The sequence below is a fragment of the Myotis brandtii genome, unplaced genomic scaffold, assembly GCF_000412655.1.
Source record: "Myotis brandtii unplaced genomic scaffold, ASM41265v1 scaffold177, whole genome shotgun sequence".
Taxonomy (NCBI): domain Eukaryota; kingdom Metazoa; phylum Chordata; class Mammalia; order Chiroptera; family Vespertilionidae; genus Myotis; species Myotis brandtii.
Window position 1 is genome coordinate 384,099 of NW_005356555.1, and position 17,840 is coordinate 401,938.

Below are 17,840 nucleotides of genomic sequence, written 5' to 3' on the forward strand. Positions count from 1 at the left end.
ATCCTAAAGCAGCCAGTCATTCTGAGTTTGGCAGCACTTCTCCATTCTGATTTGTTAGATATCACGTGTGGTGGGGAAGTTGTCAGCTACGAATTTTCTTCCCTCCTTCCTATAGGGTGAAGGCTTAGCATCTGCTTCTGCCCCAGGGTGATGGCAATGCGTGAGGCTCTGTCCCCTCTGCTGTGTTTGTCCCCTTCCAGACTCATCGTGCGAGTGCACCAGTGTGTTCACAGATCTTTCAGAGAGCCAGGCCTGCTGAACCCTTGGTTCCTAATGGGGTTTGATCCTGATCTGGTGTTATTTGTTCACTCAGTGATTATTTACTAATTTTTTAATGGTGGGGACAGGACAGGACAGGACTAGACATGGGGTCGCTCTAGGTGAGCAAGTAACGTGTTACCCTGGTCAGGCTAATGATTTGATGTCACTTCAGACTGCTATTCTTTAAATCCTGGTTCATGACATGGTTACGAGGAGAAGGCAAGCACTCTATGACAGGGAAGAGCATAGCCAAAGAGGCCCTCTGGTTCCCCCTCTGCCCGTTCCCAGGATCTCAATGGACCAGAAGTAAAATAGCAGATTCCTTATCTTTCCTTCCAACCACATTCTGACCAATTCCTGAGAGAGGTTCTGGTAGATACTATTTTTGTTCAATCTAATTCAGTTTCCAGAGTTGTTTTCAACACCCCTTCGATGAATCAGTGCATGGAAGCCACTGTGATACCCAGGCCCTCAATCTAGCACTGGGAAGAGACACTGGGGTAGGTCCCAGGGGTCCTGCCCCAGTCCCCAAGGAGCTTGAGGCAATAGCTTACGGTAGACTATGAGTGTGAGAGAACTATTAGTAAAGTGTTCTAGGGACAGAGATGGAAGAGCAGTGGCGTCAGCCTGTGGAGGTCAGGGTGGCTCAGGGGCGTGATTCATGGACGTGATCCCAGGGTGGGACAGATGGTAAAGTGAAATGTTCCTTTCAAATTGATGAAATGGGATACTTTAATTTCACATCCCTGAAAGCCTTAACCTTTCGGAATTGCACAAAGCAAAGTGAGTAGGATATTGCAGTGATTCTTGCCGTATTTGATGACCTGCAAAACGACATCAAGTGACTATGAGAAGATTCTTGACTTCTTGCTAAATCTTTAATTGTAGAATTTTACTTTTCACTAAAAGACAAACTCACCCAAATGGAAAGCCCTTCTCAGATTCCAAAGTTTTACAGTAGTTCTTCGATTTACTACAAGAGAGTTTGTTTTGTCAATCTCCATTCTTTCTACTGACAGGCAAGAAATAAGAGCATTCAGGCTTCTCACTTTTCACAGTAAAAACCTTGGGGCCTTTGTTTTCTATCAGAAGGCTGGTTGCTCCCTAACCGGTTTGGCTCAGTAGGTAGAGCGTTGGCCTGCGGACTGAAAGGTCCCGGGTTTGATTCTGGTCAAGGGCATGTACCTTGGTTGCAGGTACATCCCCAGTGGGAGGTGTGCAGGAGGCAGCTGATCGATGTTTCTCTCTCATCGATGTTTCTAACTCTCTATCCCTCTCCCTTCCTCTCTGTAAAAAATCAATAAAATATATTTAAAAAAAAAAAAGCTTGTTCAGATCAAGTTTGATTTTCTGGCAAGAATACTTCTTAGGTAATGCTGTTAACTTCCTATTGCAGTCCATCAAGATGCACAATATATGGTGGTCTATCTTTGTGATAAGATCGCCCCATGAATATTTTAGATTTTCATTTAATCATTTTCTTATTACTAGACACTTCCAGGTTGTTGTTGTTGTTGCTGTTTTTTTGCTAATTAATAATATGACAACTATCCTTATACATCTAGCTGGTTGCCCCTATTGTTCTTTAAGCCATAGTCACTGGGGAGTAGTCCCTTATCAATCTCTTTTGGGGAACCTTCTGAACAGAAGCTCTTACTTGAGAAAGGGAAGTCTCAGTGTTTTGCTTGTCTTCCAGATTCAGAGATGACTTTCTGGAATTGACTTTTTAAGTGAAAATATATGTCCTGTGTCCTGCTGCTGGGGAAAGAAAAATGTTTTTGAGGGAGGAGGGAATGCTAGTTTTGTAACATTCATTAGCATAGCAAACTGGAGAAGCCACAGATGCTGTGTCTGGGCAGCTGGGTCTGCAGAATTACTGTGAGTCCCAGGCTTGTTTTTATCCTGCCTCATATGGACTATTTATTCTGTTCTGAGAAGCATTGCCATTTAGTATTTTTGCATGCTCATCCTTCCAACTTGTACTTTTGTTTGCTGCTGGGGAGGAAGAAAGCCGATAACTTCTGCTATGGTTTCTAAAATTAGAGTGATTTGGCTTTAGCCTGGATAAAGAAACTGAAGTATATTTTGTTGTTATTGTTGTGTGGTGTGGTGTGTGTGTGTGTGTTTACCTAACAGCAATGGTTGCACTCTGAGATGACAGATTGTCATTCTGAGAAAGCTTTTTTTAAGTTCTACATTTATATCTTCTCAGCAATATATTCCTCTGGTTTAGGTAAATAAGTAGAAAAAAGAATGAAACTCATTAATAAAACATTGAAGCGTTCAACCCCACTTAATCAAAGAAATGCAAAATAAAGCAATAATAAGATCATTTTTTCATGGAATTAGTGAAGTGTCTTTTATTTGTTGTTGGGATTGGTTTGTTTTTTGCCTTTTTTTAATGGTGATTCTAACATCTGGTGAAAGTTCTACTGATATATTGTTTATAGGAAAGAAAATTAGCATAACCTTCTTGGGAAATAATTTGATGTTACGTATCAGAGGCCTTAAAATATTCATGCTCTTTATCTCACTTTCAAAGTCTATGCAAAAGAAATCATAGGACCAGAGTACAGAAATGTTTACAACATTATTAGTAATAAAAAGAAAAGATCTGATATTCTGTAGCGAAATGGTTTTGTAAACTATGACATACCCATGTATGAATTATGTTTGGAGAAACTATAACAACATCAGGAAAGCCTGTGATAAATGATGAGGCAAAGGAGATCTGCCGTGTTTTGCCATTGAATTTTACAATGGCACAATTGTGTAAATTAGCAGTCCAGCAAAAATAAAACAAAAAAACCTGGAATGAGAAAACAATCTCAAATATTAAATCTTTCTTCCTTCCCCCATGTTTTCCTTTTTTCTGTAAGAAGCATAAATACTTTCAATTGGTGTTTCTAACTTTTATTTTTGAAATGAGTAGTGCCTTAGATATAATGCTTCTCATTTTTCACTAAAAATTTAATGTTCATATTTTACACTTTATAAGTTGCCATGGTGATGAGAGTAAATCTGTAATTTCTGATAGTAATTTGTTTCTTTCCCTGGGTATTAGTTAACACCTTTTATGAGAGGTCAGAAGGAGATCTCTTTAGCAACACTGACTTTTTTATTTATTTTTATTTTTTTGTTAATCCTCACCCCAAAGATATCTTTTCCATTGATTTTTAGAGAGAGAAAGAGAGAGAAAAACATTGAAGTGAGGGAGACACATCGATTGGTTGCCTCCGCACATGCCCCAACCAGGGCCAAAGATTGAGCCTACAATTGAGGTACAGAATCAGAACCCTCAACCCTTCAATCTGTGGGCCGAACCAGCTAGGGCAACACTCAATTTTTTAAAAAGTTACTTTTTTGTATGTTGAACGTTTTAGTACCATATAAATTGACAAATTGTGTTGGAGTCCTGTGATGCATAAAATATAACAATATGTTTATGATTTCTCTTTAGGAATTTCTCAAATAGAAACTAATTGCAAAGTTTCCGGTTGACCAGCATTCATAGGGTAAGATTAACATTCTGAATTGTGAACACATGGTAAAGATAATTACTATTACATTGGTAGCTTGGGGCAAACAAATAATGAATACTCAGTATGTAAAAAAAATAACTATTTTTATAGATGGCATGAGTAAAATCTGATGTTTTTAAACCAGTTAAACAGAAAATTAAATCTATATACAGTTTGGTAAAATGTTATCTTACTGTGCTTTGTCAGTTTTGTATATAGGAAAGTGTGTGTGTGTGTGTGTGTGTGTGTGTGTGTGAGAGAGAAGAGAGAGATTTTTCATTTTTAACATTAAAAATCTAAAGAATATAATAAAATGTCTCCAGCAGACTTAGACTGCATGACTCCATGTCTGTATTTTTCAGACTTTAGTTTAAGGTGGTATTTTTAACGCATAGAATTGGTTTGCCAGGTTTTCATAAGTAATAGATGGCCATGCTTTCTGAGAGTAGGTAAGTCAGAAATAAATAAGTCCTGTGTTCTGTTGCTTCCTGCAAACATCATTCTTTTTTATAGTTGTAGGAGATTAATCTTAGATTAGCTCTGTGGCAGAGCTTTTGACTTTGATTTATGCACTGTATGAAATAGCATGACTTTCTAGTGTGAGTACAACATATGTCTTAAAAGTGTGTCACCCTGCCCTGACCAGTTTTGCTCAGTGGATAGAGCGCCGGCCTATGGACTGAAGGGTCCCAGGTTCGATTCCGGTCAAGGGCATGTACCTTGGTTGCGGGCACATCCCCAGTGGCGGGTGTGCAGGAGGCAGCTTATCGATGTTTCTCTCTCATTGATGTTTCTAACTCTCTATCCCTCTCCCTTCCTCTCTGTAAAAAATCAATAAAATATATATTTTTTTAAAAAGTGTGTCACCCTGAGCGTAGAGTCGAGGGGGAGCAGTGGTGAGCACATTGGGTCTGTTCCCTGGTTTTCTGAACACCCTTCTTTTTATAGATGAAGATGCAGATCCGTTGACTTTTTGAGTATAGCCACATTTCCCTGCTGATTCATTGATTTGACTCTAAATTTTTAAAAGCTCATATCAACTCTCTCTGCACGTATGGCTCTTCAGTGGCTTTTCCGTCACTCCTGAACTGTGCATTATTCAAACTCTTTACCTTGGCTGCAGGCCCTCTGTCACTCATCTTCTTTCCACAGGCTCCTGACATGCCAGCCACGGGGCCTCCTTTCTGATCCTCACACACCCTGAGCTTCTTACTCCTTCGTGGAATGACCCTCCTCAGCATCATCACGTCTGGCTCCATTTAGATCTATGCTCTATGCTTTAATGGCAGTCCCTCTATAGAGGCCTTCCCTGACCCTCCAACCTAAAGTAGCTTTAGCGTCTTCATAGTGTTCCTGACTTTATTGTGTTATCTACTCTCTTTGGTTATCGTCTCTCTTTTCTTACTACCCAGTAAGGTCCATCAGAGCAGGGTCTTGTCTATCTGACATACCTGTATTTCCCCGACCACTTAGAACTCCCCCTAGCACATAGTAGGCATTGTAAATATTTGTTACATGAACAGATTAATGTTCTGACCCCTCTCTGACAAGTGTTGTTGTTCAGTTATGTTTCACCCATTCTCTTGGGTTGTTTGGTTTGTATGGAACCAAATGTAGGACTGTTTGGGTTTAGCCTTCATCGAACCCATTTTGGCACAGAAGTGACGCTATAAGATGGGGTGCTTTCAGCTATGCATGTTTTCCCTCCACAATCCTATATAATAAAAGGGTAATATGTAAATCAACTGAATGGCAGAACAACTGGTCACTATGACGCGCACTGACCACCAGGGGGCAGGCGCTCAATGCAGGATTTGCCCCCAGCCCACATGCCCCGATCGCCCAATCGGGGCCTACAGGCCAGTCTCTCGGTCCCTGCCCCCGGGAGGCAGGCTCTGATCACCTGATGGTGCTCAGGGAACTGAGGGTGGGTGGCGGCGGTACCAGGCCAAGGCCCCCACCCTGCCAGTTGCCCCCCACACAGAGGGCAACCAGAGGCGGGGCCGGCGAGCCGGCCAGAACAGCCAACCTCTCGGTATCTCCCCCCGGTCGCCAGGCTCTGATCGCCCAATGGCGAAGGGGGGCCCGGGGGTGGGTGGAGGTGGGGGGTGGGGCCGGCAGCCGGGAAAGAAGGCCCTGATTGCAGGCTAGGCCTAGGGACCATACCCGTGCATGAATTTCGTGCGCTGGGCCTCTAGTAGGAATATAAATCCTGTGAAAGCAGAACAAGGCTTCATATCTCCTTGGTATCCCTTTGGAGTTCTAGCCTCCATAATTGAGTACATGTAAATGTTAACTTTAGAGTTATTAATTCATTTCTATGACACTATCTACTACTTAAATACTCACGACTTCCTATGGGGGATCAAAGATGGCTGCAAATATTTTGTGATTCTCCCATCAAGAGATAGACTCCCTGTTTCCCCTCCCTTTGGATCTGAGCTGGCCCTGTTTCCTTTTTGAAGCAATCCAATGGGACAGAAACGGTGTAGGGTTCTAAGGCTGGACTAAAGAGAATTGTAGCTTCGCGTTCATGTGCTTGAAAGGTTCCTCCTTAGAACTGAGCCACCCTGCTGTGAGGGAGCCTACCCGGCTGGGTGGAGGAGCGGCCAGGCCCCTGGTCACCAGCCCAAGCTGAGCTCCAGGCCAGCAGCCAGCCCAAGTGCCAGCTCTGTGATTGAGGCATTTTGGACCTTCCAGCCATCCCAGCATTGAAGCCAACACCATGTGAAACAGATTGCCTCATCATCCCACAGAATCAGGAGAATGATTTTGCTATTTTAGCTGCTGAGTTTTGGGATGGTTTGTTACATGGCAATTAAGAGCCAAAACAACAACTGTACCTAGACGTGCGGTGCTGTCATAACAAAACATCTGGCATGAGCTTTGAGACCAGATGGCGGTGAAGACCTGAAGGGCAGTAAGAAGGCTATTAAATGTTGGCTGGGCCCTCAGTGGGTGGCTCACTTGGTTGGAACATTGCCCTGTACACCAAAAGGTTGCGGGTTTGATTCCCGATCAGGGCACATACCTAGGTTGTGGGTTCCATCCCGTGTTGAGGTGCGTGCAGGAGGCAGCTGATCAATGTTTCTCTCTCACATCAATATTTATCTTTCTCCCTTCCCTCCTCTTTCTCTAAAAATCAATAAAAACATATCCTTTGATAAGGATTTAAAAAAAAAATGTTGCCCGGAAGAACAGTGAGGAAACTGCTATTGGAGAACATAAAATGGTACCATTGTTTTTTATAGTGGCGGAAAAATCAGCAAGACTGTCCCCTACATGGAAGATTGAAAATGAACCTATTGATTTGTGGATCTAACTTGGGAAATTTTCCAGCAGAATATTGAAGTGCCAATTAGCTTTTTTTTTTTAACCACCTATAATCAAAGTATTGCAGAGATGAATTTAAAAAGAGACTATTCAGATTTTAAGTAGACTTTAGAGAAAATATTTCCAGATGATAATTTTCTAGGGCAGTGATGGCGAACCTTTTGAGCTCGGCGTGTCAGCATTTTGAAAAACCCTAACTTAACTCTGGTGCCATGTCACATATAGAAATTTTTTGCTATTTGCAACCATAGTAAAACAAAGATTTATATTTTTGATATTTATTTTATATATTTACATGCCATTTAACAAAGAAAAATCAACCAAAAAAATGAGTTCGCGTGTCACCTCTGACTCGTGTGTCATCGGTTCGCCATCACTGTTCTATGGTCATAAATAAAACTGTCTCCCATGGGCCAGCTTCCTTACCCAGCAAAAGGTACTTCGAGTAAGAAATGGCCTCAGGTCTAAAGATTAGGTCCAGAACACTACTGCCATAAAACTTGGTCTCGGTGTAAAAATAAAAGCCAGGGCACAGCTGTAAGACCTTGTATTAAGCTTTCAAAAGATTTAAGGCAGTACCTCCTAGATCTTCTCAGCTAGATGTAAGGGTCTCTAAGAAACTTAAGGACATTGTCTCATAGCATTGAGGACCTGATTTAGGTGACAGGATCCTGGATTTGAAGCCTGAACTTGATGCTGTAGTGGGCTAAAACTTTGGGGGGCGGGGACTTGGGGAGAGGGTGAGCAGGCCTTGTATGCATGGGAATATAAGTTTGTGGACAGAGAATGGGCTGTGGTGGTTAAACACGGCTGCAGTTCCTTGGCACTCTTCCCATTGAAAGGTGTTCGCTTCCTCTCTCCTCGAATCAGGGCTGGCCGTGTAACTCCTTTGGCCACTAGAATGTGTTGGATGTGACACTGTAGCTTCCAGGGCTCTGCCATAACAGATCTGCAGCTTTCACCTGTGTGTTTGGAGTGCACCATCTTAGACCCCAGCTGCCTCACTGTGTGAGGACATGCAAACGGCCACGTGAAGTCTCACATGAGGGAACTGCCAGCCAGCAGTCAGCACCAGCTCCCCGCCTGATGAATGAGGACATTTGCATCTTCCAGCTACCTTTGTGCCAGCCAGCACCATGAAGCAGAGAACCACCCACAGAATCTCGAGAAATAAAACCTTTTTTTTTTTTTTAAGGCTTTAAGGTTTGGAATACGCAAAAAGCCAGCCAACATCCTTCCCATCTGTATGCGATGAGTTGCAGCCTCTCTTCCGCAAAGGCTGTAGAGAGAGACACCCTTCCTAAACATCTGAACGTACTGTTTTCTGCCTTTTGCATTTTTGTAGGGTCAGTTCTTTAATGTACAAATATTTATGGCGCACTGTGTGCTAGAAACTGTGGAAGGCACTGCAATAGCATAGGATCAAAATCTGAATCTACTTGACTCCTGCTTCTCTATCTGGTGTTGGCCAGTGGTGTGAATTTTCATTTACAGTGACTAGTTCATTCTTTGCTTTCTTTTCAAATACATTAAACATTTCCCTTATTATTTCTGGCCCACATGGTTGAAATAGCCTTTCAGCTGCCTCCTTGTTTCTAATTCTTCCTCCTCCAACCGTCCTGCAAATCTCAAGTCAGTGACTCGCTACTTCCCTGCCTCACATAGCTGAGCCTCTGAGGCTCATGGGAGAGGTGGTAGCTGTGCCTTAACAGTCTGTGGCCGTGAGGAGGAGGTACCCTAGACACCTAGGGAAACGTCCAGAAGACTTAAAAGGTAGGCACTTTTCCCAGATATTTTATTGCCAACCTTTCTGGTGGGCTTTCTCCTCCTCCAAAGATTTAGAAATAGTAATAATAATAATTTTGGCCTTACCTGGGCCACTTGAATTGCTCCATGGGAGTGGGGTCTGGATTTAGGTTTCATTTTATTGTGCCCCAGGTGATTCTAATGTGAAGCCAAAATTGAGAACTGCTGTCATCGATTTGTGATACTTATAAATGGTCTCTGCACCAGCAGCAGCCACATTAGCTAGGAATTTGTTAGACATGCACATTCGTGGGGCCTGCTTCAGACCTAATGAACCAGAAACTCTGAGGGTAGGACCACTCACTTTGTGTTTTAATAAGCTCTCCAGTGCTTTTTATGGATATTAATAGAAGAGAAACACTTTACTAGATAAATCTTAGTTCCATTCTAGGTCTCAAAAGCACAACTAAATTTGGGAAGGGTGTTTGTTATTTGAAAGTTGCTATACAGTATTGACATGATCTGAATCAATTGGTAAGGAATATAAACTGGCATACTAAGTTGTCTTGCTAGTGATCATTTGGGTACTTCTCAGATCTCTAAAGAGTAGTTCAAGGTATTCTTTATTACTTTATTTTTCGATTACAGTTTGGATTCAACAGTATTTTGTATTACTTTCAAGTGTACAACAGAGCAGATAGACATTCATTTGGTTATAAAGTGTCTCCTTCAATAATTTTAGTGCCCACCTGGCACCATAGATAGCTTTTACAGTATTGTTGACTATAGTCCCTATGCTTTCCCTTAAATCCCCAGGACTATTTTGTAACTGTTAGGGTCGCCAAAGGAGGTGTGCATGAGGCCAAAACACATAAAGAATTATGAATTTCTTAGGTCATCTGGAAAACAGATGGGCTGAGCCCCAAATGTGCCAGCACCCAGGAACGGGGAGTCAGAGATTTTAAAGGATTCTAGGCGGACTTTTTCCGGTAGGGAATTCTCTGAGCAGGTCCAGATCCTGGGCAAGTCCAAAAGGGAAAGTTACTGGTCTTAGTAAATGGAATGTGGTCTAAGCAAAAGGGCAAGTCCATTGCAAAATGATCTAAAGGTCATTTTCCTAGGGGAGGAGGTATGAATTCCATCAGTTGATAGACCTAACAGTAACTATCAATTAGTGCTCCTTAAATCGCATCACCTTTTTTCACCTTATCCCCCAAAACTCCTCTCAAGGGGTTATTTAAAATAAAAGAGCAAATTTCCCAGAGAGAGAACTCAAAGAGGTGAATTTAAATTTCAGTTAGCTGTATGATCGACCCAAGAAACATCTTGAAGTAGTACTAAACATTTTGAGGGGATATAAGACTTTTAAATCAATTTTCAGTGAGAGTAAGAAGACAAAAACCCCATTTTGAATTGTTTAGCTATAGCCCTGCCTGGGGTCAGAGAACAGGGATCTTTGAAGTATCCGCCAGTTCTTAGCATACAATGACTCTAAATGCCATCTGATCATCATTTGTTTATTTTGTCACTGGTTATTTTGGAAATGCTTTCAAAGTAAAGTAAGGACTAGTGGAAAGTAAAGATGCCTAACTTGAGTGTTGTTGTTCCAGTCTGAGAGACTTTGGGGTGAGATTGTCAAATGAAATTCATGTGCTTTGAAAAGTTTTTATGATTTTTTAATGAGGTTTAAAAGCTAAAGGAATGGGATTAGGACCATAAAATCCTTTACTCTTAACATTGTTTCTTTGAACTGATTTAGTGCATTTGTGTATTAGAAATAGAGATCTGATTTGGATTGAATCCTCATTGTTTGCAGTAATACCGTCTGGAAAAAATTTCCTAGACACAGAAACGGTATTGCATTTTGTAATGACAAAGGACAGCTATGCTCTAGCTCTCCAGTTAAACACTTCAATGAGAAAAATTAACATCAGTTAATATATCGGAAGGCTTGAGACTTTTCATACATCATTACATTCAGATGTTATATATTTATATATTTACTCTTAGATCAATGGAAAATGTTTAGTAGAGGAAAATGTTAGCTGAGAAAGTAGATTATATAATCTGTGATTGGAGACATGGCAGAAAACTGTACATTTGCATCCTTGTTTTTCAAAAGATTGTAGTAGAACCCAGTTACAGTGCAGATGTGGGGATAAACTGGTATCTTCATCAGTTGGGGCTGCTGTGACAAACTACTATGTAAACTGGGTGACTTAACAAACATGTATTTCTCACAGTTCTGGAGGCTAGAAAGTCCAAGTTCAAGATGCATTGTGTGTGATGAGAGCTCACGTCCTAGTTCATAGACAGCCACCTTCTTGCTCTGTCCTCATATGGTAGCAGGGCAAGAGAGCTCACTAGGGTTCCTTTTATTGGCACACTACTCCCATTCAGGTGGGCTTCCCCTCAGGACCTAATTACCTCCCAGAGGCATCACCTCTACCACTATCACATTGGGGGCTACGTTTCCCACGTGGTGGGGACACAAATATTCAGTCCATTGCAGTTGAAAAAGACAGTTAAATATTCAGCTTTTCCTTTAGCATTTGAGAGAACCAAGACTGGCATAGTAAATGGGTTGAATGAGACAGTGTGGTCTGGTGGACAAGGCTTGAGATTTGAGTCTGAGGACCTAGGTTCTTGTTTATATCTATTTCTTCCTGGTTTTGTCAACTGGGACATGGTAATGTCTTTGGGCCTGCCTTATTTTCTGTTTATAAAATATGAAAAATAATATTTATCGCAATATGAAAAATTATATTTATCTCAGTGGCTTATTGTAAGCATGACACAAATTAATATAAATGAAAGTTATTTGAAACTAGGAAACTAGATAGTAGATTATTATTAATAATAGATTTTTATTTGCTCTTTTATTGACAAGGGATTCATCAAAGGAAATCTGCATTTGAGGAAAAGTTTATAATTCTTAAAAAAACAGTTCTTTACAGATAATTTTCAGTTAGAATAAGTATGGTGAACCTGAAGTGAGTTATCGTTCTCTGACAGACTGGTTACAGTAGTTTCTCACTATGATTATTTAAAAATATTACTATAGGTGGAGATTTGTATTTCTCTGCTTTCATGGAAATATTGTGCCGGAATCGAACCCGGGACCCCTCAGTCCGCAGGCCGACGCTCCATCCACTGAGCCAAACCGGTCTCGGCTATAATTCTTAAAAAGACAGAAGTTCTTTACAGATAATTTTCAGTTAGAATAAGTATGGTGAACCTGAAGTGAGTTATCGTTCTCTGACAGACTGGTTACAGTAGTTTCTCACTATGATTATTTAAAAATATTACTATAGGTGGAGATTTGTATTTCTCTGCTTTCATGGAAATATTGTGTTTAAAGTAGAAAATGTATTTGCAATATTTTTTTAAAAGCTGTATTTTATGCCAGAGATCTCATCATGGCTAAATAGCATTTTGCAATGATGCACTAATTACTTTTCTGGCACATTACAGATGCAGTACAATGGGAGAATATGTAAAATGTTTCACACACCAAATGTCTTTATCATGCTTGCTGCACATAAATGCAGGTGTATATCGTATGCTGTAAGCCTTTGAAAAATGTGAATGAGAAAGTCATGGCCCGGTGGTGCTAACCATGAATGAGTATAACAGCTCGTTTGTCATACACACTAACTGTGCTCTCTGGCCTGCAAAATAACTTGATACTGGTTAGTAATTACTAAGCAGGCTTTACACATACACTGGTAAATCCAAAGTAACTTTCAGATATGTCCAATTTTTTTTCATCTTTGAAAAATGACAAGGAAGCAAGATTATTGCTAAAAAATATCTGAAATACTGTTTGGGGTCAGTGAGTGGATTTCAGGTATTTAATAAACCATATTAAATGAGGATCATATCTTCAGGGCAAATATCAAATGTATACTAACCTTCCCAGCAACATTCAGAGGTTATATAGGCACTAAAATTTTTCACACCAAATTTAAATATTTTTTGTTTTAGAATGTTGTCACATTTCAAATTCATTAATGAATATGTAATTTAAACTATTGCAAATGATTATTTGAAGAAGATACTAAGAATGGCTTTTATTAATCCTCAAAGGTAAAAAAATGAATATAAAAGGGTAACTACATTTAATAAATATCATAATTTCAGAGAAATTTAGCCCTATGTCTGAGCTGTGTCTTAAAAAGTTATTTACTTGTGACTATTTCTAATGAAATCAGTAGGCTAAGTTTTAAGAGTGTTGAGTCTTCTCATTTGGACAGATGTGTGGTTTTAAATCAGAGTGCAGAAATTACAAGGTCTGGCAGGACATCTGATAAATGCAAGCAAGACCAAACTGTATGAGGACTAAGTGAGGGAAACTAACATATGTAGATTGGTTGGGAAAAGCTAAGTGTTCATCAATGTACTGTAGACACGAGATTTTAAATCTATTATGCCTAAATTTCTGTAGAAAATTTTCTGTCATTTGAGGGAGTTCCGGGAGTGAGTATGATCTGATCTGTGAGTCAGATTCTGTATATATAGCTTTGCCAAGATGTGCCACAGTGTGGAAAGTGAACTGATTTATGAAAATTTATTTCTAATATTATATTTTTTGATGGAGAAGTTCTGTGAATACAGTATCTCAATTTTTTTAAGTAATTGCAGCTATTTCAAGATATCTATGCTTTCTCATAGAATGAAGACAAACACAGAGATGGTGTTTCTAAGAAATTTTAAAAGGTGTAGGCCTCCTGATTGAAGCATTGTCAAATTATTGGAATCATTTTTTTATTGTTGTAAGTATAAATATTTGAAATATGTTATTTTGGTCAATGTTGGCTTGTGTTCTTTGACGTATTCATTCTCTGTCAAATACCGTTGTCATTGTTAGAGCTGTTTAAGTTTATCTTCTCCTGCAACTTCAGTTGTATATTTGAATTAATTTAACTCAGGACCCTTTAAAAAACAAAGTCACGACCTTTGAGCTAGAAAAGCCCTTAGAGATGCTCTGGTTCATACTATTCATCCATTACAAGGAATTCCTTTGTGGTATCTCTAACAGATGATCATCTTATTCATCTAGTCCAGACGTGGGGAATGTCCACCCACAGGCCATGTAAAGCCCATGAAATCATTTGATCTGGCCCTGCCAGGGCATTAGGGGTGAGTTAATTAACTATTTGACCAAATATAACAGGCTAATTTTTAAGATGAAAATTTTATATGGCCCACGAATAATGTTATAAATATCCAAATAGCCCTTGGCAGGAAATAGGTTCTCCACCCCTGATCTAGACCCTGGTAGGGAGAAGGGCTGAACTGTTTCACACAATTCCCAGTTCTATGGATGTTCCACCACAAATTGAATCAAAATATGACTTTCTGGAATGGCACCCACCTAGTTCTGCTTCTAGAGGAAATCCACTTATTCTTTCATCAAATAGTCATGCAAAAATGTGAAGAAATTATCAAGTTTCCCTACTCATTTTTGTTGTTTTATTTTTCAATTACAGTTTACATACAATATTATTTTGGTTTCAGGTGTACAGCATAGTGGTTAGTCATGTACTTTATAAAGTGATCCCCCTGATATTTCCAGTACCCACCTGAAAACATATTTAGTTATTACAATATTATTGACTATATTTCCTATGCTGTACTTTACATCCCCATGACTATTTTGTAACTAGCAATTTGTACTTCTTAATCCCTTTACCTTTTTTACCCAGTTCCCCAGTCCCCCTCCTGTCTGGCAGCCATCAGTCTGTTCTCTGTATCTATAAGCCTGTTTCTGTTTTGTTCGTTTATTTATTTTTGTTCTTTACATTCCAGTGTAAATGAAATCATACGGTATTTGTCTTTCTCTGACTCATTTATTTTACCTGGCATAAGACTGTCTACATCCATCCATACTCTCCCAAATGATAAGATGTCATTATTTATTTATGATTGAGTAATATTCCATTGCATATATGTACTACTGCTTTTGTATCCACTCATCTATAGATGGGCACTTGGGATGATTACATAGGTTGGCTTTGGTAAATAATGCTTCATTTTACCTGGCATAAGACTGTCTACGTCCATCCATACTCTCCCAAATGATAAGATTTCATTATTTATTTATGATTGAGTAATATTCCATTGCATATATGTACTACTGCTTTTGTATCCACTCATCTATAGATGGGCACTTGGGATGATTACATAGGTTGGCTTTGGTAAATAATGCTGCAGTGAACATAGTGTTGCATATATTCTTTCGAGTTAGTGTTTGGGGTTTCTTTAAATATATAACCAGAAGTGGAATCACTGGGTCATAAGGCAATTCCATAAAGTTTTAGGGAAACCTCATACTATTTCTCATAGTGGCTGCACCAATGTGCATTCCTACCAACAGTGGATGAGGGTTCCTTTTGCTCCACATCCTCACCAACACTTGTTCTTTGTTGATTTATTAATGCTAGCCATTCTGACAGGTGTGAGATGGTATCTCAATGTGGTTTTAATTTTCAATACTCTGATGGTTAGAAATATTGAATATCTTTTCATAAGTTATTAGCCATCTGTATGTCCTCTTTGGATAAGTGTCTATTCAGGTCCACTGCCCATTTTTTAATTGGATTGTTTGTTTTTTTGGTGTTGAGTTATATGAGTTCTATACAAATTTTGGATATTAACCCCTTATCGGGTGTAACATTGGTGAATATCTTTTTTTCATTTTTAAAAATTATTTATTTTGTTATTCCTCAACTGAGGATATTTTTTCCATTGATTTTTAGAGAGAGTTTAAAGGAGGAAGGGAGGAAAGAAAAAGAAGGGGGAGAGAGACAGAGAGACAGAGAGAGAGAAAGAGAGAGAAATATGAGAGAGACAGATTAGTTGCCTCCCACATGTGCTCAGGGATGGGGATCAAACCTGCAACCCAAACCCACGACCCTTCAGTGCACAGGCCACCGCTCTAACCACTGGGAACATCAGCCATCGATATTTATTTTATATGTCCATCAATATTTACTTTATATATAGTATAAAGACAAATGGTCCTTCTATGTTGGAGGCATAAATGTTCGTAAGGGTTATATCTCTTGTTGAATTGATCCCTTTATCATTATGTAATGTCCTACCCCACCTTTTTGTGTTTCTATTTGCATGATATTTTTTTCCCATCTCTTTACCTTCAGCCTGGGTGTGTCTTTTGTTCTGAGGTGAGTCTCTTATAGACAACACTAGAGGCCCAGTGCATGACATTTGTGCACTCAGGGGTAAAGGGGTCCCTCAGCCCAGCATGTGCCCTCTCGCAGTCCGGGAGCCCTCGGGGGATGATGACCGACTGCTGGCTAGGCCCACTCCCCATAGGACTAAGCCGGCAGTCAGACAGCCTTAGCATTGCTGCGGAGGCGGGAGAGGCTCCTGCCACCACCACTGTGCTCGCCAGCCATGAGCCCAAGTTCTGGCTGAGCAGTGCTCCCCCTGTGGAGTGCACTGACCACCAGGGGCAGCTCCTGCATTGAGCGTCTGCCTCCTGATAGACAGTGCGTGTCATAGCGACTGGTCATTCTGCATTCAACTACTCTAGGTCCTTAGAATGGACTATTCAATCCATGTACATTTAAAGTGATTAACCGGTTTTGGCTCATTCTTTTCAATTATGTTTCTTTTTTCTTCATCATCTTCTTAAGCCCCTTAAATATTTCTTGTGATTACTGGTTTGATTATAATGAACTTCTTTAGCTTTTTCTTGTCTGAGAAGCTCTCCTTCAATTCTAAATGATAGCCTTGCCGGGTAGAAGAGTCTTGGTTGTAGGTCCTTGCTTTTCATTACTTTGAATATTTTGTTCCAGTCTCTTCTGGCCTGAAATGTTTCTATTGATAAATCAGCTGACAGTCTTATGGAAGCTCTTTTGTATGTAACTAACTGTCTTTTTCTTGTAGCTTTTAAGATTCTCTCTTTGTCTTTTACCTTTGCCATTTTTATTATGCTGTGCCTTGGTGTGAGCCCCTTTGGGTTCATCTTGTTTGGGACGCTCTATGTTTCCTGTATGTCTCTTTTCTTCACCAGGTCAGGGAAGTTTTCAGTTATTATTTCTTCAAATAGATTATTGATCCCTAGCTTACGCTGTTCTCATTCTGGTACCCCTCTGATGCAGATGATGTTGCTCTTCATGTTTTCCCAGGTCTTTAAACTATCTCACTTTAAAAAATGTGGGGTTTTTTGTTGTTGTTTTTTGTTTTTGCTGCTCTGATTGGGTATTTCCTGATACCTTGTCTTTCATATCACAAATTCTATCCTCTGCTTCATCTAATCTGCTATTGATTTCTTCTAGTGTAGTCTTCATTTCTGGTTCTTTTTTTTTCTCTCTTTTTTCTACTGAAATAGAAACAAAACATCTTTACAGGACCTCGAATCAGATTGCTATAGAGATAGGGAAGGGCTTCCTCCACGGAAAGAATTCCTCTCTATTTAAAAAACAGAGTGAAAGGTGACAGAGTGTCAGGAATCTAAAAATGATATGTTTTAGAAACCGAAAAAAATACTCAAGAAAGTTGTCTCTGCAAAATAAAACCCAGACCTCCTGCTTATAAGGCTAACCTGGAAGCTGGATCACCCTACTAAGCAAATAAATGTTCTCTTCTCAAATGTATTTTGCAGAAAACTGTCATTATACTTTTGGCAATTATTTTTAGTGTTAATCTTCACCCAAGGATATTTTTTCATTGTTTTTTAGAGTGAGTAGAAGGGAGGGGGATTGACACAGAGAGAGAAACATCAGTGTGAGAGCACAACATTGATTGGCTGCCTCCTGCATAGCCTCTACCAGAGGTTGATCCCAGAACCCCAGCATGTGCCCTGGACTGGGAATCGAACTGGCAACCTCCTGGTAACCAACTGAGCACACCATCCAGGGCAGCAAAATTTTTTATTACATAGTAATGTCTCTGGGAGGGATGAGCATTAAGTTGAGAATTTACCAAACAGCTTCTTAAGAAATGACAAAG

General features: G+C 39.8%; 1 protein-coding gene across 8 annotated transcripts in view; it reads left to right on the forward strand.

Annotated features, from left to right (window-relative positions):
• LRRC8B (leucine rich repeat containing 8 family, member B) overlaps positions 1-17,840 on the forward strand; it is a 75,409-nt gene that overhangs the window by 34,398 nt on the left and 23,171 nt on the right. For 4 of the 8 annotated variants that reach the window (XM_005863354.2, XM_005863355.2, XM_014537341.1 and 1 more), the window contains 2 exons: positions 3,722-3,776; positions 13,536-13,636. The gene's annotated coding sequence lies outside the window, so the exon portion shown is untranslated. Of the gene's footprint in view, positions 1-3,721; positions 3,777-13,535; positions 13,637-13,987; positions 14,004-17,840 lie in introns of those variants that run through there. The other 4 variants (XM_014537344.1, XM_014537343.1, XM_005863353.2 and 1 more) reach the window with 3 other exon arrangements.